Here is a 23322-nt window from a genome sequence, read left to right on the forward strand (position 1 = left end):
AACCACGGTCTTTTGCATGGGCCCATAGAAATGAATGGAGCCGCAATTCTCTCGTGGATTTTCGGGGGAATTGCGCCCACAAAAGCACGTTAGTGTGTATGGGGCCTTACATACATTTATAGTAAATGATGTAAAAAAAAGAAACGTTTTACCATTGTTTGGAGTAGTGTTTGGCGTTTGCTTCACTGTACGGCCCTGTTCACACAGTTATTTGCAGGCAGAAAATTCTGCCTCAAAATTTCGCTTGAATTTTCAGTCAGATTTTGATCTGCCTCCACGCCGTTTGCCACGATTTTCGCCCGCGGGCATTGAGCGCAACGGGCAAAAACGCTGCGAAAAACGCTTTCTCTGCCTCCCATAGATGTCAGAGGGAGGTCAGAGGAGTAAACGCCCGAAGATAGGGCATGTCGCTTCTTTTTCCCTCAATGGCCGCGGGCAAAAAACGTGGCAAACGGCGTGCAGGCAGGTCAAAATCTGCCTCCAAATTCAAGACAGAATCTTGATGCAGAATTTTCTGCCAGCAAAAAAAACTCAGTGTGAACAGGGCCTAATACAGGATCTATTGGAACAGATCCAGCAGCAGGTGAGGTAAATGTGCTGACTGGATTGTGTGTACCAAGATGTCGGACTTAGGTGGAGTGGGCAGACTTAGGGCATGTTCACACGGCCTATTTTCGGGTCGTAAACTCCCGAAAAACGACCGAAAAATCCGAAGCAGAACGCCTCCAAACATCTGCCCATTGATTCCAATGGGAAAACGGCGTTCTATTCCAAAGGAGCGTTTTTTTATGTGTTTTTTTACACATAAAAAAACGACTGCGAAAAAGAAGTGCAGGAAGCCTCTTGAGACGTTTTTGGAGCAGTTTTCCATAGACTGTAGTGAAAAAAGCTCCAAAAACGGGAGTAAAAATCGCAATTTGCACAAAAAACTTCTGAAAATCAGGAGCTGTTTTCTCTTGAAAACGGCTCCGTATTTTGAGACGTCTTTGCCTGTGAACATAACCTGACATTTATCAGGCTGTGGAAGGGGCGGGGGAGGGAGACGGGTGCCTGTACTTAGATCAGGGATAGATGGAGGCACAAAGGATAATGATGATTATTACTGTGTAAGGGCTTATTCAGACGAACGTGTAATACGTCCGTGCAACGCGCGTGATTTTCACTCGCCTCGCACAGACCTATATTAGTCTATGGGGCCGTGCAGACTGTCTGAGTTTCATGCAGCGTTGGTCCGCTGCGTAAAACTCACGACATGTCCGATATTTGTGTGTTGTTCGCGCATCACGCACCCATTGAAGTCAATGGGTGCGTGAAAATCAATTGCAGCACACGGAAGCACTTCCGTGGTACGCGCGTGATTCGCGCAACAGCAGTAAAAAGTATGAATGAATGCTTTTCTGTTTACAAACATACAAACGGAGTGTCATAATGATGGCGGCTGCGCAAAAATCACACAGCCGCGCATCATACTGGGCTGACACGCGGAGCTGTTATGTACCTTTTGCGCGCACAAAATGACGTGTTTTTTGCGCAAGCAAAAGGCACACGCTGGTGTAATCCGGCCTCAGACCGTGTGCAGGGAGGGAGGAGCGTCTGCCTGTAATCTGGAATTAGAGCAGGGAAGGACATGTGACCATAGAGGGGCGTGGCAGTATGCAAATAGCTGAGGTGCTTTGGAGGAAGGGGGAGGGGATGCAACTGTCTCCTCAGATGCAGCCGGGGATCATGGGTATGGTGGGTTACAAGATAGGAAACAGCCAGTAAGGGATGTAAACAAACAGCAAGGGATGTAAACAAACAGAAGCAGCAGTGACTATGGAAATCAAACAGAAACTGGTTAGAAGTTTAATAGGGGGTATTATGAAAGGCAAATCAAGGCTGGGGGACATTTTTTAGAAATTTTTTTTTTCCTGGACAACCCCTTTAAGCCCTTCCTGTGGCAGGGCTTAAAAGATGCCTGTAAAAATGACGATATACTGCAATACATTAATATTGCAGTATATTGTACCAGTGATCGGTGGTTCAAGTTCCCTAGCAGGGGCTAATAAAATGCGCAAAAAAAAAGTGATAAATTTATGAGTAGTGCAAAAAAAAAACAAACCTCCTTTTCCCAATTTTCCTCTAAAGTAATGTAAAAAAAGTAAACAAAATTGGTATTGCTGCGTCCGTAACAGTCTGAACTATTACAATATAGCGTTATTTAACGCGCACAGTGAACGCCGTAAAAAATTGTAAACCACCAAAATCTCAGTTTTTTGGTCACCTTCGCTCCCCAAATCTTTTTAATAAAAAGTGCTCAAAAAGTAAAATGTACGAATAAACAGTGCCAATAAAAACTACAGCTCATCCAGCAAAAAATAAGCCCTCACACCGCTCAATGCACGGAATAATAAAGTTACGGCTCTCAGAATGTGGTGAAACAAAACTTTTTTTTAACAAAAAGTTGTGTTTTTTGAAAGTAGTAAAATGTAAAAAAATCTATATAGATTTGATATCATCATAATCGTATTGAGCCACAGAATAAAGTTAAGTTGTTGTTTTTATCACACGGTGAAAGAATTAAAAAACGGAACCAAAAAAAATAAAATGGAGGAATCAGTTTTTCCAATTTCAGGCCGCAAATTTTTTTGAGCTTCCGAGTAAATTATATGGTACTTATAATGTGGTGACAGAGCCTCTTTAAAGTGGCCTATATTGTACATAATATGATCGGCGCTGTAATGTAGATTACAGCAGTGTTTTTTATTTAGAAAAACTATCATTTTTGACGGAGTTATGACCTAGATTAGCTTTATGCTAATGAGTTTCTCATTGGACAACTGGGCGTGTTTTACTATATGACCAAGTGGGCATTGTACAGAGGCATGTATGACGCTGACCAATCAGCGTCATGCACTTCTCCCCACTCATTTACACAGCACATAGCGATATAGCGACATCGCTATGTGCAGTCACATAAACACACTATAACGCTATTCATGTGTCATGCGAATGAATATACATTACCAGCCAGGAAAAAAAACAAAACAAACTATAAATTTGGTATCACCGTAATCGTATCGACCCACGGAATAAAGTGAACATAAAATTTATGCTGCACGGTGAATGCTGAAAAAAATAAAAACAAAACAATTCCAGAATAGCTTGTTTTTGGTCATTTCCTCTTCCAAAAAATGAAAAAAAAAATAAAAAATAAAAAAGTGTTCAAAAAGTCGTATGTGTCCCAATAAACTCTATAGCTTGTCTCACCAAAAACAAGCCCTCACACAGCTCCATCAACCGAAAAGTAGGTCGGAGGGGGAACATTCCTTCAGTTTCAGGACCCGAGTATTTAGGAACCAGGAAGGGACATAGCCCATCTGCTGGTAGCGAGGGTGCCCGTATTATACGAGGGCAACACATCCCAAACTACAAAGCAGGAAAAGTCCCCAAACGGTGCAGTGTTACAAAATACGGATAAGAATGGACACCGTTTATCAGTGCGACACTGGCCTGTGCATAACAGATTACTTCACAGCGTAACACACATCTATAGATAATTGTATTATTTACCCCATTATTACGCCCTGATGTACTCCGCAAACATTACACATGCACCCACATTATAAAATGAAATACCAATAAGACTCCAAACAAACTACTACCAAGTAAAATCCACACTGCAAATGGCGCTCGTTCCCTTCTAAGCCCTACAATGTACCCAAACAGCAGTTTATGTCCAAATGTAAAGCATTGCCATACCCAGGAGAATCCGCTTAACAATTCAAGTGGTAAGATTCTCCACTGGTACAAGCTGGGCACAACATATTGAGCGGTGAACTGGCATATCAGTGGAAAAATTGCAGTTTTCACTTTGCATCATCCACTGCGTATTAACCTCTGAAAAACGCCTGTCGGGTCTAAATGTTCACTGCACCCCTTGATAAATGCAGTTAGGGGTGTAGTTTCTAAAATGGGTCACTTTTTTTTTTGGGGGGGGGGGGGGGGGGGTTTGCAAATGTAGCATGGCATCCACAATCTGTTCCAGCAAAATTTGAGCTCCAAAAGCCAAATCGTGCTCCTTCAATTCTGAGCCATGCCGTGTGTCCAAACAGCAGTTTATAACCACATATGGACTATTACCGTACTCGGGAGAAATTGCTTTACAAATGGGGTGCTTTTTCTCCTTTAGTCCTGGTGGAAATGAAAAAAATGCAAAATTTTAAATCGGAAGAAAACATTTTTTTTTTTTCGTTTTCACAGCCCAATTCTAATAAAGTCTATGAAACACCTGTGGGGTCAGAATGCTGACTAAACAACTAGATAAATTCCTTGAGGGGTGTAGTTTCCATAGTGGGAACACTTTTGGGGAGTTTCCACTGTTTTGGCACCACAACACCTCTTCAAACCTGACATGGTAAAATATAGTCTAAGGCCCCATGCACACGAACATTCTTTTGCGGCCGCAATTCCCCCGAAAATCCACGGGAGCATTGCGGCCCCATTCATTCCTATGGGACCATGCACACGACCGTGGTTTTCACGGTCCGTGCATGGCCCAGGAGCCTGGGTAAGTCTTATTATGGCCGTGTTCTGCGGTCCAGGCTCATAGTGCATGGCCCGCGATTTGCGGGCGGCTTGCGGGTGACACTCCGCCCCCGGCCGACTCGAAAATCACGGCCATGCCCATGGCTACAGTCGTGTGCAAGAGGCCTAATAAAAAGGAGGCCCCAAAATCCACTGGGTGCTCTTTTGCTTCTGAGGCCTGTGTTTCAGACCATTACCACACTAGGGCCACATGTGGGATATTTCTAAAAACTATAGACTGGGCAATAAATATTGAGTTGTGTTTCTCTCGTAAAACCTTCTGCGTTATAGAAAAAAAATAGATTAAGGCCTCATTTACACGAGCGTGTGCGTTTTGCGCACGCAAAAAAAGCCGCGTTTTGCGTGCGCAAAAGGCACTTGACAGCTCCGTGTGTCATCAGTGTATGATGCGCGGCTGCGTGATTTTCGCGCAGCCGCCATCATAGAGAGGAGGCTAGTCGACGTCAGTCACTGTCCAGGGTGCTGAAAGAGCTAACTGATCGGCAGTAACTCTTTCAGCACCCTCGACAGTGAATTCTGATCACAATATACACCAACCTGTGAATAAAAAAAAGACGTTCATAATTACCAAGAACTTCCTGCTTCCTCCAGTCCGGTCTCCCGGCCGTTGCCTTGGTGACGAGTCCCTCTCTTGTCATCCGGCCCCACCTCCCAGGATGACGCGTCAGTCCATGTGACCGCTGCAGCCTGTGATTGGCTGCAGCTGTCACTTGGACTGAATTGTCATCTCGGGAGGTCAGACTGGAGGAAGAAGCCGGGAGTTATCGGTAAGTCAGAACTTCTTTTTTGTATATTGTGATCGGAAGTCACTGTCCAGGGTGCTGAACCAGTTTAACTCTTTCAGCACCGTGGACAGTGACTGTTTCCTGACGTCGCGTACCGGAAAATTTTTTGCCGGGTTCGGTCAAAACGAGTTCGGCCGAACCCGGTGAAGTTCGGTTCGCGCATCTCTAATTTGACACTCCGTTTGGATGTTTGTAAACAGAAAAGCATGTGGTGCTTTTCTGTTTACATTCAGAGTTTGACAGCTCTTGCGCGAATCACGCAGTTCGCACGGAAGTGCTTCCGTGCGACCTGCGTGGTTTTCACGCACCCATTGACTTCAATGGGTGCGTGATGCGCGAAAAACGCACGATTATAGAACATGTCGTGAGTTTTACACAACGCACTCGCGCTGCGCAAAATTCACGCATTGTCTGCACTGCCCCATAGAGTAATATAGGTGCGTACGACACGCGTGAAAAGCACGCGCGTATATTACGCTCGTGTAAATGAGGCCTAAAAGAGAATTTCTGAAAAAAAAAAAATTTGTTTTTTATAAAATGTCATCTCCACTTTTAATTCCTGTAAAACACCTAAAGTGTTAAGAAACTTTCTAAACACTGTATTGAATACTTTGAGGGGTGTAGTTGTTAAAATGGGGTGACGTGTGTGGGCTCCTCAGTCACTTCAGAACTGAACTGGACCCTGAAAAAAATAGCCTTCGGAAATTTTCTTGAAAGTGAGAGAAATTTACTTAAAGGTCATTAACCCTTGCCCGCCGCAGCCATTTTTCAATTTTCACTTTCATTTTTTTCCTCCCCAACATCCAAAAGCCATAACTTTTTTTATTTTTCCATTGATACAGCCGTATGGTTTGCTTTTTGTGGGACGAGCTGTAAATTTTCACGGCACTATTTATTGCTTTTTTTATAAATTCTTTTATTTTCCATTTTTCAATATCAAGCAAGAGATAAAAGTGCATACATGTGGAGGCACAAACATCAGCACGCAGGCCAGCATAAGCAGCAATAGCAGATGCGGAAAAAACAGCATTGAGCAACTGAGAACATCACTAGAAAAGTATTCCTGTGTACACGGATAGCAGCAGACACGCACAGGAACCAGTAAGAAAGGCAGGGCAAAAAGAAGGTAGGGAGAAGCAGAAGGGAAAAAGGAACGGGTAGGGAACATACATAGACCGCCAGATCAAAGGAATTAATATCAAGAGGCAACAATGGTCCTAAATTCCGCCGAAGATTGAAATCTAATCCAATGATAGCAGGTTTTGAGGAATTTAGCATGAGACCCGCTCATGGATGCAGCGAGATCCCCCATTCTCATAATCTCCTGAAATGAGCCACGTACGGTACTATTTATTGTACCATATACCGTAGTGCGAAACGAGGAAAAAAATATTTGTGGGGTGGAATAGAGAAAAAAAAAACCCCACAAAACTGCGTTCCCTCAATCTTTTGGGAGGTTTCGGTCTTCACGGCATTCTCCGCGCGATAAATGTGACAAGTTAACTTTATTCTTATGGTCAATTAAATTACGGTGATACCAAATTTATATGTTTTCATACTTTTACGAGGAAAATACGAGCTTTGTCGGCCATATTCTGAGCACCATAACTTCTTTAGCTTTCTGTCAAATTTGCAGTGCAAGCTGTAGTTTCTATTAGTACTATTTCGGGGTACATAAGACTTTATTCCATTTTTTGTGGGAGATGAAGTGACCTAAAAACAGCAATTCTGGTGGTTTTAATTTTTTACGGCGTTCACAATGAGGCCGAAAAATGCCCGTAATTACGGGCCCATAGACTTCTACTGGCCACGGGTACCTTTGCTTTTGCTTACGGGAAGGTGCCCGGGCCATTAAAATATAGAACATGTCCTATTTCAGGCCGTAATTACGGCATGGGCATTCCCATAGAAGTCTATGGGACTCCTGTAATTACAGGTGGCTACGGTAATTACAGGTGGCTACGTGTGTGCACCTGTAATTACGGGAGCGTTGCTAGGCGACGTCAGGGGATAGTCACTGTCCAGGGTGCTGAAAGAGATCGGCAGTGACTCTTTCAGCACCCGGGACAGTAACTACAGCTGGAGTTAATAGTATTAAAAGTCAACTTACCCAGAACTCCCTGCTTCTTCCTCCAGTCTGGCCTCCCGGGATGACGTTTCATCCCATGTGACCGCTGCAGCCAATCATCCAATTGACTGCATCAAATTGACTGGATGTCAAATAAGGGACGCATCACCAAGACAACGGCCGGGCTACGTATGAAATTTTACTTTCAATCGCTGCGGAAACTCTGCCCGAAAGGGCTGCCCCTTCTCTCTATCCAGCACTGAAAGAGAGAAGCGGCTGCTGATTAGTGCAGAGAAAACAGGTCCATAAATACAGGTGGAATACTGGTGACACCGGACCCGTATTTACAGGAGGAAAAAAATAAGTTTGTGCGCATAGGGCCTAAATAATGATATATTGTAATAGTTCAGACTTTTATCGGACGCGTCAATACCAGTTGTTAAATTTTTTTACATCGTGCTTGAGGGAAAATGGTGTTTTTTTTTCTTCTCATTTATTAAGTAAAAAGAAAAAGCCTTATTGTAAGTTTTTTTACTTGTCCACTTGAACCAGTGATTGTTGGAACGCTCGCTCGATATAAGATGCACTTGAGCCCGCTTCATATTACCCCATCTGACGGACGTCGGAAAGGGGTTGTCCAGGTTAGGGGCTTTTTTTTTTTATACTGATGACTTATCCACAGGAAAAGTCATCGGTATATGATCAGTGGGGGTCAGACACTCCAACCCCAAACTGATCAGGTGTTCCGGCTAACTCCTGGCGCAAAAAAGCTATGCAGGGGTTGCTGCCGGAAACAGAAGGCTCGGTACACTGTATAACGGCTATGCTGCAGCTCTGCTTTATTTAACCCCTTAATGACCAAGTCAGAATTGTCAAATCTGGTATGTCTGACTTTATCAGAGAATAACTGTGTGAAAGTTTTGAATATCCAAGTAATTCTGACATTGTTTTTTCATCACATGCTGTACTTTATTTTAGTGGTAAAAGTAGACTGATACGATTTACGTAAATTAATTAAAAAATAGAGAAATTTTGAAAAAAATGCAAATTTTTCCCTATGTTTAACGGCAATGTCACATGTGTACATACATACTGCACAATTTTTTTTCAAATAAATATATAGTTCCATCTCTTTACTTTATTTTGGCAGCACTTTTGAAAAAATAAAAATCAATTTTCAGCAATTTAGAGGACTTCAAAAACTATAAAATTATTATTCAATTTGTAAGTACATTTTGTTTTCCTGCACCAAGCCAGGTTTTCAGAGGCTCATAGGTCTCAGAGTGATGGAAACCCTCACAAATTAACCCATTTAGAAAACTAGACCCCTTAAGGTATTTATCTAGGCGTATAGTAAGTATTATGACCCCACAGTTTTTTGATAAATTTAATACATAGCAGGTGAAAAAATAATAATTTCACTTTTTTTCATAAAAGTATTAGTTTGAAGACCGATATCTTTGTAAAGCGAACATGAAAATGAAGAAACACACCACAAAATCTATCGCCCTGTTTCTCCGGTTTTCAAAAATACCCACATTGTGGCCCTAATGCATAGTTTGGACACACGGCAGTGCCCCAAAGGAAGGGAGCACACGGAGACTTTCAGGACTCATATTTTGCTTGAAAATGTTTTAGGCCCCACTGTACATATGGAGAAGCTTTGAGATGCCAGAACGATAGAAACTCCCCATAAACGACCCCATTTAGAAAACTAGACCCCTTAAGGTATTTATCTAGGGGTATAGTAAGCATTTTGACCACACAGGTTTTTCACAAAATATATTGGAATTAGTCTGTAAAAATTTAAATCTACTTTTTTTCGGAAACCTAGAAATTTTTAATATTTATAAGGAATAACGAAGAAAATGCACCCCAACATTTGTAAAGCAATGTCTCCCGATTACGACAATACCCCATATGTGGTAATAAACTGCTGTTTGGACGCACAGCAGGGCTCAGAAAGGAAGGAGCGCCATTTGGATTTTGCTGGAATGGTTTTCGGTGCCATGTCGCATTTGCAATGCACTGCAGGGACCAAAACAGTGGAAACCCACCAAAAGTGACCCCATTTGGGAAAACCTTCAAGGAATTTTTCTAGGGGTATAGTGAGCATTTAGACCACATGGGTCTTTGGCAGAATTTATTAGAATTAGGGCACAAAAATTAATATCACATTTTTTTCCACTAAAACGTTGCATTTTCTCATTTTCACAAGGGATAAAGGAGGAAAAAAACAACCATTTTTTTATAAAGCAATTTCTCCCGAGTACGGAAATACCCCACGTGGTCATACGTTTTTTTCATTAGAAATGAATTAACCCTTTCAGGACTGATCCATTTTTTGCTTTCTTATTTTAGATTTTCACTCCCCGCTTTCCAAGAGCCATAACTTTTTTATTTTTCCATCAATAGAGCGGTGTGAGGGTTTATTTCTCGCGGGAGGAGCTGCAGTTTTTATTGGTACCAATTTTTGGTACATAAAAAGAGCTCTAGAAAAAAAATTTAATACAACTTTTTAATCAAACAAAAAAAAAAACAGCGATTTTGGCGGTTTCAATTATTACATTTTTTTTTTTTTAAGATGTTCGCCGTGCGAATTCAATAATGGTATATTGTAATTATTTGGACTTTCACGGACGTAGCGATGCTAATTTTGTTCATTTTTTTTACATTACTTTAGAAGAAAAAAAAAACCCTTTTCCCATTTAACTTTAAAAAAAAAAATTCTCACTACTAATAACATTAATTCTTCTACACATTTTATTAGTCCCCTTAGAGGACTTGATCCAGCGATAATTGGATCGCTGGTACAATACACTGCAATACTAATGTATTGCAGTATATTGTTATTCTTACAGGCTTCTGTAAGAGCGATCGCTGTACCTGTCCGTTAGTCCCGGGTGTCAGCTGTAATACACAGCTGACACCCGCAGCGTATGGAGCGGGCTCAGCACGTGAGTCCGCTCCATACATCAACCTCTGCACCATGACGGGCAATTAAGTCATAGTGCGCAAAGGGGTTAATGCACAGCGGATGGTTTAAAGTGAAAATTGCAATTTTCCACTCATATGCCATTTTAGTGCATAATATGTTGTGCCCAGTTTGTGCCACTCAAGACAAATACCTCATAAAACGTTAAGCGGGTTCTCTCGATGCCATATGTGTGGGCGCAAACTGCTGCTTGGGCACGCTGAAGGCTCAGAAGGGAGGGACGACATTTTGCTTTTTGAGAGCAGATTTTGCTTGGTAGTAGTTTGGGGTTTTGCTGGTATTTCAGTTTATAATGTGGGGGCACATGTAGTCTGTGCGGAGTATATCAGGGCATAATAAGAGGGTATAATAATGCGGTAAATAAATAATAATCCGCAAATATCTGCCCGGTGTCGCACTGATAAATGGCGCCCGATCTTATCCGCTTTTGGAACGCTCTGCACATTTTTCATCGCCATATTCTGAGAGCCAGAACTTTTTTATTTTTTCTCCTCCGGAGCGGTGTGAGGGCTAATTTGTTGCGGGACAATCTGTAGTTTTCATTGGTACCATTTTGGGGTACATGCGATTTTTTTGCACAATAAAATCACTTATTTATAAAAAAAAAAAAAAGAAAATTCTGTGTCGCCATATTCTGAGAGCCATAATTTTTTTATTTTTTTGTCATAATAGCGGTGTAAGGGCTTGTTTTTTGCGGGACGGATTGAAGTTTTTATTGGTACTATTTTTAGGTACATGCGACTTTTTGATCACTTTTCCTACTTTATTTTGGAAGGGGTGGTGACCCAAAAAAAAAATTGTGATTCTGTCGTCGATTTTTATTGAGGTGCTCATCGTGCGGGAAAAACATTATAGTTTTATAGTTGGGGTTGTTACGAACGCGGTGATACCAAATATGTGTACTTTTTTTTATATAATAACTCTTATTATAGGAAAAAAAATCATTTTTTGTTTGTGTCACTTATAACTCATTTTTATCCTTTTTTTTTTTTTTTAAACATTTATTACTTATTTTTATTTTTTTCACTTGTCCCACTAGGGGACATTTAGACTTGCAGCTCTGATCGCTGCTAGTGTACATTACACTATACACGTAGTGTAATGTACTCTGTCATTGTGACGTAACAGTCACACTGACAGGAAGCCGAGGAGGACCGGCCGGAGGCTGCTCCTCCGAGTCTTCTGTACATGGCGACCCGGAGGCTATTGTCTAGCATCCGATTGCCACAACAAGCATCGGCAGCCCCCACAATCACTTAGTGGGGGATGCCGATATGCTTCAAACCACTTAAATGCGGCGACGGCAATCCGTCGCCGCAGTTAAGGGGTTAATTGCCGAAAGCAGCGGCGATGGTCCGCTGACCGGCAAGGCTGGAGTGTCAGCTGTCGGGGAGAGCGGTCAGCACGGGCTTGTCACTCTGTGTTTACACAGAGTGATAGTTTGAAATACTGACGAAAATTAACATCATCATGATGCGCGATCTAGCAGCAGACCATGACGTTCATTTTCGTCATAGGTCGGGAAAGGGTTAAGCGAATAGGAGCAGAGCTGCAGTAACCCAGGACTGCCGCTATACAATGCACGGAGCCTTCTGCTTCTGGCACAACCACTTAGGGTATGTTCACACGGCCTATTTACGGACGTAAATCGGGCGTTTTTGCCCCGAATTACGCCCGAAAATAGCGCCTCAATAGCGCTGACAAACATCTGCCCATTGAAAGCAATGGGCAGACGTTTGTCTGTTCACACGAGGCGTATATTTACGCGCCGCTGTCAAATGACGGCGCGTAAATAGACGCCCGCGTCAAAGAAGTGACCTGTCACTTCTTTGGCCGTAATTAGAGCCGTTATTCATTGACTCCAATGAATAGCAGCGCTAATTACGCCCGTAATTGACGCGGCGTACAAGCGCCTGCACATGCCGTTACGGCTGAAATTACGGGGATGTTTTCAGGCTGAAACATCCCCGTAATTTCAGCCGTTACGGACGCCCTCGTGTGAACATACCCTTAGATCGCCCGTGAGCGCACGCCATACTTCCCACTGGTCATGTACAAAATGCGTTAAGGGGTTAAAGGCCTTTTACATGGGCCAATAAGGCTGGGTTCACACAACCTATTTTCAGGCGTATTATGCCTCGTTTTACGTCTGAAAATAGGGCTACAATACGTCGGCAAACATCTGCCCATTCACTTGAATGGGTTTGCCGACGTACTGTGCAGACGACCTGTCATTTACGCGTTGTCGTTTGACAGCTGTCAAACTACAACGCGTAAAAATACAGCCTCGTCAAAAGAAGTGCAGGACACTTCTTTGAAACGTAATTTGAGCTGTCGTTCTTTGAATTCAATGAACCGCTCAAGATTACGGGCGTCAAAGACGCCTCGCATAATACGAGGAGGAGCTTTTACGCCTGAAACGACGCAGCTCTTTTCTCCTGAAAACAGTCTGTAATTTCAGCCGTAAAAGACAGCTAGCGTGTGCACATACGCTTACAGACAAAACTATTGTACCTTCCCGTTTATTGCCTTGTGTCAATATGTCAAGCGATCGAATGATAGTTCGCTAGTTTGTCGTTGATTTTTACGCAAGCGTAAAACATGTTAGTTTGTCAGCAGCACATCCCCTCGTGTACAGGGGGATGTGCTGCCAACAAGCTGTGAACGGTATAAAAAGGGAGGGGAACGGACGAACAAAAAAAAACAAATCTTACGATAATTGCAATATATAAATGTGGTAAACGGGCGCTGTTCGACTTGCTATATCTTCAATCGGTACTCGCTACGGACAATTTATCTGCGCGCGTATATGGACCCTTAGGGTTCACTCAGATGAGCGTAATACTCGTCCGTGTGCTGTGCGTCTAAAATAGTCGCAGCACAAGGACCCATGAATTCAATGCGGCCATTCACGTGCGTTGTTTTTTACGTAGCGTGTCCGTTGAGTGAAACTCACTGCATGTCCTATATTGGTGCGTTTTCACACACCTAGTCGCCCATTGCAGTCTATGGATGCGTTAAAACCACAAACAGCACATAGACGCACATCCGTGTGCCACGCATCAAATACATAGAAAAGTAAATAAATGTAAAAAAACAAAACAACTTAAAGAGGCTCTGCCACCACATTATAAGTGCTCCATCTCCTACATAAGGAGATCGGCGCTACAATGTAGGTGACAGTAATGCTTTTTATTTTAAAAAAAAAAACGATCTATTTTCACCACTTTATTAGCGATTTTAGATATATGCTAATGAGTTGCTTAATGCCCAAGTGGGTGTATTTTCCCTTTAGACCAAGTGGGCGTTGTACAGAGGAGTGTAGGACGCTGACCAATCAGGATCATGCACTCCTCTCCATTCATTTAGGCAGCGCATAGGGATCCTTTTAGATCCTTATGTGCTGTCTTATACTAACACATTAACAATACTGAAGTGTTTAGACAGTGAATAGACGTTCCACGGGATGTCTATTAACAAGCTCTGCACTTCGTTACTGTTTCTATGGTAGTTACAGCAGAGGACGCGTAATCCAGCGAGATTATGCGGTAAATGACCGGTCACAACGAGATCACGCTTCCTCTGCTATAAATACCATAGAAACAGTAACGAAGTGCAGAGATTGTGAATAGACATCCCGTGGAATGTCTATTCACCGTCTAAACCCTTCAGTATTGTTAATGTGTAAGTATAAGACAGCACATAAGGATATAGCAGGATCCCTATGCGCTGTGTAAATGAATGGAGAGCAGTGCATGATGCTGATTGGTCACTGATTGGTCAGCGTCATACACTCCCCTGTACAACGCCCACTTGGTCTGAAGTAAATATACACCCACTTCGGCATTAAGCAACTCATTAGCATAAATCTAAAATCGCTAATAAAGTGGTGAAAATAGATTTTGATTTAAAAAAAAAAAACAAGCACTGCTGTCACCTACAATATAGCGCCCATCTCCTTATGTAGGAGATAGGCCACTTATAATGTGGTGACAGAGCCTCTTTAAGTGCTTGCACAGACATGATAAACACACACCACACCGATGCCAATACAAGCACAAGAAATTAAGGAAAAACGCTGCGTTTTTTACGAGCGCCAATAGGACACGCTTGTCTGAACATAGCCTTAGATTACGTTCTGCCAGACATCAGCTTAGGTGTTTACCACATACTGTTTATACATTGAACTCAATAGAATAGTATGCAACAAGCTCCCTCTAGTGGTGGCCATCTTGAGACAGCATTTTCATCTTTTACCCCTTTATCTATGCAGGGTATCCGGAGCTCGGTTTTAGAAAAACATGAGTGAAAACCCCTACAAACATATATTAATAAATAAATCAGCACAGAATATTTGACCCAAACTGATAGCGTTAAAATGAGTGTCATCAGTTTTGTCACGCTCAGACCGCTAGTTAAGTATAAGGGAAATTAGTGGCAATATACTGATGTAACATCGTATTTTTTTTTACATTTATGTAAAAACATAGCTTTTATACACGCGCGCACGCACGCACACACACAATCACTGGCACAGGTTGTTCCAGAGCCAGTCACCTGCGGAGGGGTTAGCGCTCAGGATGCCAGGCACAGAGGTATTTGGTTTTTTACACTTACACAAGATATGTAAGAGAAGTAGCCACTGCTTTCACCTATACCTGATAGTGTCAGGAGTTGGGGGGGACTTTCTAGACAGACGCCTTTTAAAAAGACGGACAGTCAGTTTACGTAATACTTTAGGGAACAGCATGAAGTAATAGAGCACAGGGGTGTAACATCACAGTAACCGGGACACTGACTGGGGGGCACTAGTAGTTTTAGAAACATAGATACGCTGCTGCTGTGCGGCACTTCACTTAAAAAAAAAAAAAGTGTGGACCAAAGTACATTCCTTTACGGCAGCCAGCAACGCACTTAGCACGCAGCTTAACGTCGTAATTCAGTAGAGTAAGACCTGCTGCTGTACTCCAGAACTGCCGGTTGTCATCACGCCATAACATTAGGACATAAACGTACAGGGTCAGTACGGTGCCAAAACCATGGAGGAGCAGGGACTGGGCCAGCACCACCCCGAATACCGGCGCGGTCACCTGGGCAGCCGTTACAACTTATTCTACTACATCTTATCCAACCACCGTTACCTGCGGGAACCCGAATAGCCCACACTCACAACTCGTCTCACGCCATTCCGCCGGCGCCACTATGTTCTGCACATGCGCGCACTAACTTACTCTGTCCGAGCTTAACCAATCAGCACCGTTTCCCCATGCCCGGACTACGTCATTTCCGCTAACTGCTGGGCGCTCTGCTGCCAACCACGGAAGTCGCTGGGCCGCGAGCTTTGTACATATGAAATGGGTAGGCGTGTTTTTTTAAATGCCATCTTCAATAGGCATGAGGTTTAGAATATCGCATGGCAATAGGACGCCGGAATTCATACCTTACATTAAAGTTTATTTACATGAGTCGTTTTTTTTTTCATAATTGCAGCAAAACTGCGCAATTTTATTTGTTATTTTAAAAACTTCGCTTTTTTGCCACGGTTACAAAAATTGATGCAATGACCACGACAGAAACCGACTGACGTACATGCAACCTTTAACCCCTTAGTGACCAGCCTATTTTAGACCTTGATGACCAAGCCATTTTTTTATTTTTTACTACTTTTACACAGTGAAAACGCTTTTTTTTCAAAATGATTTGTTTTTGCGTCTCCATATTTGAATAGCCATAACTTTTTTTATTTTTTCGCCGATACAGTTGTATGAGGTCTTTTTTTTGCGGGAAGACTCGTAGTTTTTATCGGTACCATTTTGGAGTAGATGCGACTTTTTGATCACTTTTTTAGGCCGGATTTACATGAGCGTGTGCGTTTTGCGCACGCAAAAAACGCTGAGTTTTGCGTGCGCAAAACGCACTTAACAGCTCCGTGTGTCATCAGTGTATCATGCGCGGCAGCGAGATTTTCGCGCTGCCGCCATCATTATGACACTCCGTTTGGATGTTTGTAAACAGAAAAGCAAGTGGTGCTTTTCTGTTTACATTCAGAGTTTGACAGCTGTTGCGCGAATCACGCGCGTCACACGGAAGTGCTTCCGTGTGACCTGCGTGATTTTCACGCAAACATTGACTTCAATGGGTGCGTGATGCACCCATTGAACAGCGCACAAATATAGGGCATGTCGTGAGTTTTTTTCAGCGGACTCACGCTGAGCAAAACTCACGGACTGTCCGCACGGCCCCATAGACTTACATAGGTCCGTACGACGCGCGTGTAAAGCACGCGAGTCGCACGGACGTATATCACGCTCGTGTAAACGAGGCCTAAGGCTGGATTCAAAGAAAACAGCAATTTTTGCATGTTTTTTTATTTTATTTTTTACGTTCACCATGCGGGTTAAATGATGTAATAAGTTTATAGTTGGGGTCGTTACGGACGCGGCGATACCAAATATGTGTAACTTTTTTACTTTATTTTGTTTTTTTTAATAATAAAGCCGTTTGTAAGGGGGAAAAGTGGGTTTCTAATTTTTTTTTCACTTTGTTTTTTCTTTTCACTTTTTTTTACTTTTTTGCTAGTCAGACTAGGGGACTTCACTATGCGATTCTCCGATCGCATTTATAATACACTGCAATACTTTTATATTGCAGTGTATTATGCCTGTTCGTGTAAAACGGACAGGCATCTGCTAGGTCATGCCTCTGGCATAGCCTAGCAGGCATTCACTACAGGCAGACCTGGGGGCCTTTATTAGGCCCCCGGCTGCCATCGGAGACACAGACACTCGGCGATCTTATCGCCGGGTGTTGGTGGGATGAGAGGGAGCTCTCTCCCTCTCTCCAAATCCAATCAGATGCGGCGCTCGCTGATATCGATATCACACGTTCGAGCAGGGATGCCCCCAGCCCTTAGCTACCTTTGGTAGCTGAGAGCAGGAAGACTTAAAGAGGCTCTGTCACCAGATTTTGCAACCCCTATCTGCTATTGCAGCAGATCGGCACTGCAATGTAGATTACAGTAACGTTTTTATTTTTTTAAAACGAGCATTTTTGGCCAAGTTATGACCATTTTTGTATTTATGCAAATGAGGCTTGCAAAAGTCCGAGTGGGCGTGTTTAAAGTAAAAGTCCAAGTGGGCGTGTATTATGTGCGTACATCGGGGCGTTTTTACTACTTTTACTAGCTGGGCGTTCTGACGAGAAGTATCATCCACTTCTCTTCAGAACGCCCAGCTTCTGGCAGTGCACAGACACAGCGTGTTCTCGAGAGATCACGCTGTGACGTCACTCACAGGTCCTGCATCGTGTCGGACGAGCGAGGACACATCGGCACCAGAGGCTACAGATGATTCTGCAGCAGCATCGGCGTTTGCAGGTAAGTCGATGTAGCTACTTACCTGCAAACGCTGATGCTGCTGCAGAATCATCTGTAGCCTCTGGTGCCGATGTGGCCGACACGATGCAGGACCTGAGGCAGGAAGTGAGTGACGTCACAGATCTGCACTGCCAGAAGCTGGGCGTTGTGAAGAGAAGTGGATGATACTTCTCGTCAGAGCGCCCAGCTAGTAAAAGTAGTAAAAACGCCCCGATGTACGCACATAATACACGCCCACTTGGACTTTTACTTTAAACACGCCCACTTGGACTTTTGCAAGCCTCATCTGCCTGCAAAAAACTTGTGTGAATAGGGCCTAAGGGTGTATTCCATCTGGAATTTTGATGCAGATTTTGATCTGCCTGCACGTCGTTTGTGGCATTTTTTGCCCGTGGCCATTAAACACTGCGGGTAAAAATGCAGCGAAAAATGCTTTCTCTACCACCCATTGATGTCAATGGCAGATCAGTGACGTAAACGCCCAAAGATAGGGCATGTCGCTTTTTTTCCCACGAGCCGTTGTTACCGCTCGCAGAGAAAAAACTCCTCCGCCTCCCATTGAAATCAATGGGAGGCGTTTTCAGAAGTTTTTTGGTGCGTTTTGCGACGCAGTTTCCGCATAAAAAAACGTGTCAAAAAACTCTGTGAACAGTGCCTAAAGGTGTAAAAAGTTCTGAAGTTATTCATTTGGACTGATTTTTTGACATGACAAAAACCTGCCATTTTAACAGGGGTGTGTAGACTTTTTGTATCCACTGTACATTTACGGCACAGGAAGAGTCCCCTTCCCTCTTCCCAATGTGCATGTACGTGATGGTGGTCGAGTAGGCATAGAAGCTTTTCATGCGCGATTACCGCAGGAGCCCGGCTATGACAGCCAGGATTGGAGAAACTGGTTATTTAACCCGTTAAATACTGCAGTCAATATCAGGCACAGCCTTTAAGTGGTTTGCCGATGGGTTGCCACAGCATCTGGGGGCCTAACAAAGGCCCCCAAGCCTGTGATGATTGTGTGCCTGCTATGCTGTGCTAGGTCCCCTAGAGGGAGTAGAAAAAAACAAATGCAGTTAACCCGTTAGTGACCGGCCCATCGTGTTTCTACGTCGGTCACTAACGGGCCTTATTCCGATGCCATAGACTTTTTACGTTGCGGCATTGGAATAAGTTTACAGAGCAGGGAGCTGTCAAATCTCCCTGCTATTAGTATCGATCTCACCCGTTTAACCCCTCAGATGCGGTGCGCAATAGCGAGCACCGCATCTGAGTGGTTTTGGAGAGAGGGAGGGAGCTCCCTCTCTCCCCCACCGACACCCGGCGATACGATCGCCGAGTGTCTGTGTCTCCAATGGCAGCCGGGGGTCTAATAAAGGCCCCCAGGTCTGCCTGGAGTGAATGCCTGCTAGATCATGCCGCAGGCATGACCTAGCAGATGCCTGTCCGTGTTAAACGGACAGGCAGTAATACACTGCAATACAAAAGTATTGCAGTGTATTATAAATGCGATCGCAGAATCGCATATTATAGTCCCCTAATGGGACTAGTAAAAAAGTTAATTTTTTTTTTAATAAAGTTAAAAAAAAAATGAAAAACCCAGCTTTTCCCCTCACAAAATGCTTTACTATTAAAAAAACAAAATAAAGTTAAAAAGTTACACATATTTGGTATCGCCGCGTCCGTAACGACCCCGACTATAAATCTATTACATTATTTAACCCGCACGGTGAACGCCGTAAAAAATGTAATAAAAAACTATGGAAAAATTGCTGTTTTCTGTGAATACTGACTTTAAAAAAAATGTGATAAAAAGTGATCAAAAAGTCGCATCTACTCCAAAATGGTACCAATAAAAACTACAAGTCTTCCCGCAAAAAAAAAGCCCTCATACAACCGCATCGGCGAAAAAATAAAAACGTTACGGCTCTTCAAATATGGAGACACAAAAACAAATAATTTTGAAAAAAAAGCGTTTTTACAGTGTAAAAGTAGTAAAACATACAAAAACGATACAAATTTGGTATCGTTGCAATCGTAACAACCCGCTGAATAAAGTTATTGTGTTATTTATATCACACGGTAAACGGCGTCGATTTAAGACACGAAAAAGAGTGGCGAAATTTCAGTTTTTTTTCTATTTCCCCCCAAATAAAAGTTAATAAAAGTTAATCAATAAATATGTCCCCCAAAATGGTACTATTGAAAAGTACAACTTGTCCCGCAAAAAACAAGACCTTATACAGCTATGTCGACGCAAAAATAAAAACGTTATAGCTCTTGGAATGCGACGATGGAAAAACGTAAAAAATGGCCTGGTCATTAAGGTCCAAAATAGGCTGGTCATTAAGGGGTTAAAGTAAGTTTTCCCATAAATAGTGGTTTTATTTAGTAAAAGTACATGTATCTATGCTTATATCTCTCTCTCTATATATATATATATATATATATGTATATATATATATATATATACTGTGTGTGTATATATATATGTATACTGTATGTATGTATATATATATATATATATATATATATATATATATATATATATAATAGCAATTAGACCTACCGGTAATTGTATTTCCAGGAATCCATCATGACAGCACTACAGGAGGTTGCCATATTGACCTCTGTAGGGACAGGAAGACAGAGAGGTTAAAAGGCCCCTCCCACCACCCACTTGCCAGTGTTTTTCAATTACTACACCAGGATGGATGCAACCCTATTTTATTTCTAGGGATAATAACTGACATGTTAAATGCACAAATCAGAATTCAATCAGGGAGGGATGTAATGGTGCGGTCATGATGGATTCCTGGAAATACAATTACCGGTAGGTCTAATTGCTATTTTCCAGTACATCCCTCATGACAGCACTACAGGAGCAATACCAGATTATAATGCTCAGGGCGGGACTATGGATTGAAGGACTTTCCGTCCAAAACTTAAATCCGTATCGGACAGAACATCGAGCCTATAATGTTTGTAAAACGTATGATGGCTTGACCAAGTGGCAGCTCTGCAGATTTGGTCCATAGAGGCTTCTCTTCTTTCTGCCCAGGATGCCGAAACTGCCCTCGTTGAATGGGCTCTAATGCCTTGTGGGGCACATAGTCCTTGGGACTTGTAGGCTTCTTGTATGGTAGTTTTTACCCATCTCGCTAGAGAGCCTTTTGAGGCTTTCTTTCCTCTATTCTTTCCCCCAAACAGGACAAATAGATTTTTATCTCGTCTCCAGGAGTAGGTTCTATCCAGATACTGAAGAATTGTTCGCCTGACATCCAGGCAATGGAATTTTTCTTCTTGTTGGTGTTTTGGATCTGGATAAAAAGAAGGTAGAATTATTTCTTGTTCTCTATGGAAAGCAGTAGATACCTTTGGAATAAAGGAAGGGTCCAGCTTTAGGATGATCTTATCCTCTTGTACTTTTAGGTACGGTTCTATGATTGACAGAGATTGGATTTCTCCAATCCTTCTTGCTGAAGTAATAGCGACTAAGAATGCAGCTTTTAGAGTTAAAAAATGCATACTAATTGTGTCGAGCGGCTCAAAGGGGGGCTCACAAAGAGTCGTTAACACCACATTCAAATCCCAGGTAGGAACTGATTTCTTTAGGGAAGGTTTCAGTTTAGAGACCGCTTGGGTGAATCTTCTGATCCACCGATGTTCAGCCAGAGGAGTGTTAAAAAAATTACCTAAGGCTGAAATCTGTACTTTTAAGGTACTAGGGCTAAGCCCTTTCTTGAATCCCGATTGTAAAAAGTCTAGGATATTCGCAATGTTGGGAGAAAAGGGGTCTGGTCCTGGGTTTCCATGCCAGGAACAGAATTTCTTCCAAATTTTTTGATAGATTTTAGAGGTAACTTCTTTATGACTTGATAAGATAGTTGAAATTACCTCATCTGACAGACCGTGGTTCCTCAAGATCTGCCTTTCAGGATCCAGGCTGACAATTTCAGAGTTTCTATTCCCTGAAAGAATAAGGGACCCTGGGAGAGAAGATTCTCCTTGACTGGGAGCATAATAGGGTCTTCCAACGCTAGGTATTTTACAATTGGAAACCAACTTCTTTTTGGCCAATAGGGAAGAATAATGATGAGCTTTGTCAAATCTTCCTGGATTTTTCTTAATGCCATTGGTATTAGAGGAAACGGAGGAAAGGCATAGGCCAGATCCATGTCCCAGGGTTGGGACAATGCATCTACTCCCAATGGGTTGTCTCTGAGATTTAGGGAGAAGAATGTCTCTACTTGAGAGTTTTTCCTCGTGGCAAACAGGTCTATTTGTGGATAACCCCAATTTCGGGTTAGGGACAGAAAGACTTCCCTGTTTAGGGACCATTCTCCGGGGACTCCCTTGTCTATGTTGTTTGTGCAGAGCCACCACAGGAGGGATGATTTCACAGTCTCGGAAATTAGAATTTTTGAATTCAGGGAGTTTTGTTTTCGATCCCACTGGGACAAGATCAGATTCTGTAAGGGTCTGGAGTGAAATTGGCTCCATGGAATAGATTGGATGCAAGACGTCATCATTCCCAACATCCGCATACATTCCCTTATGGAACAGGCGTCTTTCCCCCAAAATTTCCTTACTTCTGCCAGTAGGAGTATTTGTTTCTCTCTTGGGAGGAAGGAATGTTGAAGGGAGGAGTCCAGCAGTACTCCTAAGAAGACCTTCTGTTTCTGGGGAGGAAGACTCGACTTCTGAAAGTTGATTATCCATCCCAATTCCTGTAATAGGGAAAGAACCTGTGACCGATGACTGACTAAGATAGCCGGAGTATCTGCCGTCAACAAGAAGTCGTCTAGATATGGGATAATTACTATACCTTGACTTCTTATAAATGCCATGATCTCTGCCATCATTTTTGTAAAAATTCTGGGGGCGGAGGAAATGCCGAAGGGGAGGCAGACAAACTGGAAGTGGAAAATGGAAGGACCGTCCTGAATTGCAAATCTGAGGAATGTCTGGTACGCGGGGTGGATAGGAACGTGATAATACGCATCCTTTAAATCGATCGTACACATTGATGCCTCTTCCCTTATTAGAGGAATCGTTGATCTGATAGACTCCATCTTGAATTTTCGATATTTCACCCATTTGTTTAGGACCTTCAGGTTGATTATTGTCCTGTAGGAACCGTTTGGTTTTTTGACTAAGAAGATTTTTGAATAGTGGCCTTTGCATATTTCGTTGTGGGGAACTGGAGAAATGGCTCTCAATTTGAGTAGTTTCTGGACGTCCTGGATAAGGATCCGATGAAGGTCTTTTGCTTGGTACTGGGTTATTAGAAATTTCTCCGGAGGAATGGAGGAAAATTCTATTTTGTACCCTTCTTCTATGATCTTTAGAACCCAGGGGTTCTGGGTTATTCTCGACCATTTGGGATAAAATTGTAGGAGTCTTCCTCCTATGCTCTTGGCGTCATTGCTTTGAGGGCTGGAATGAATTATTTGGGTTAAGGAGATATCCTCGACCCCTTTTTCCTTTGGGGTAACTCCAGCGACCGGACTTTCCTTTT

At 42.7% G+C, this 23322-nt stretch overlaps 1 protein-coding gene across 4 annotated transcripts in view; it reads right to left on the bottom strand.

The window, feature by feature from the left end:
* The window catches only part of TBP (TATA-box binding protein), a 99370-nt gene that overhangs the window by 55375 nt on the left and 20673 nt on the right, over positions 1-23322 (bottom strand). For 2 of the 4 annotated variants that reach the window (XM_075862591.1, XM_075862587.1), the window contains exon 1: positions 15577-15663. The exons of 1 other annotated variant lie outside the window; for it this stretch is intronic. The gene's annotated coding sequence lies outside the window, so the exon portion shown is untranslated. Of the gene's footprint in view, positions 1-15451; positions 15514-15576; positions 15664-23322 lie in introns of those variants that run through there. One more of the 4 variants, XM_075862590.1, reaches the window with a different exon arrangement.

Source organism: Rhinoderma darwinii, chromosome 4 (assembly GCF_050947455.1).
Source record: "Rhinoderma darwinii isolate aRhiDar2 chromosome 4, aRhiDar2.hap1, whole genome shotgun sequence".
Classification (NCBI taxonomy): Eukaryota; Metazoa; Chordata; class Amphibia; order Anura; family Rhinodermatidae; genus Rhinoderma; species Rhinoderma darwinii.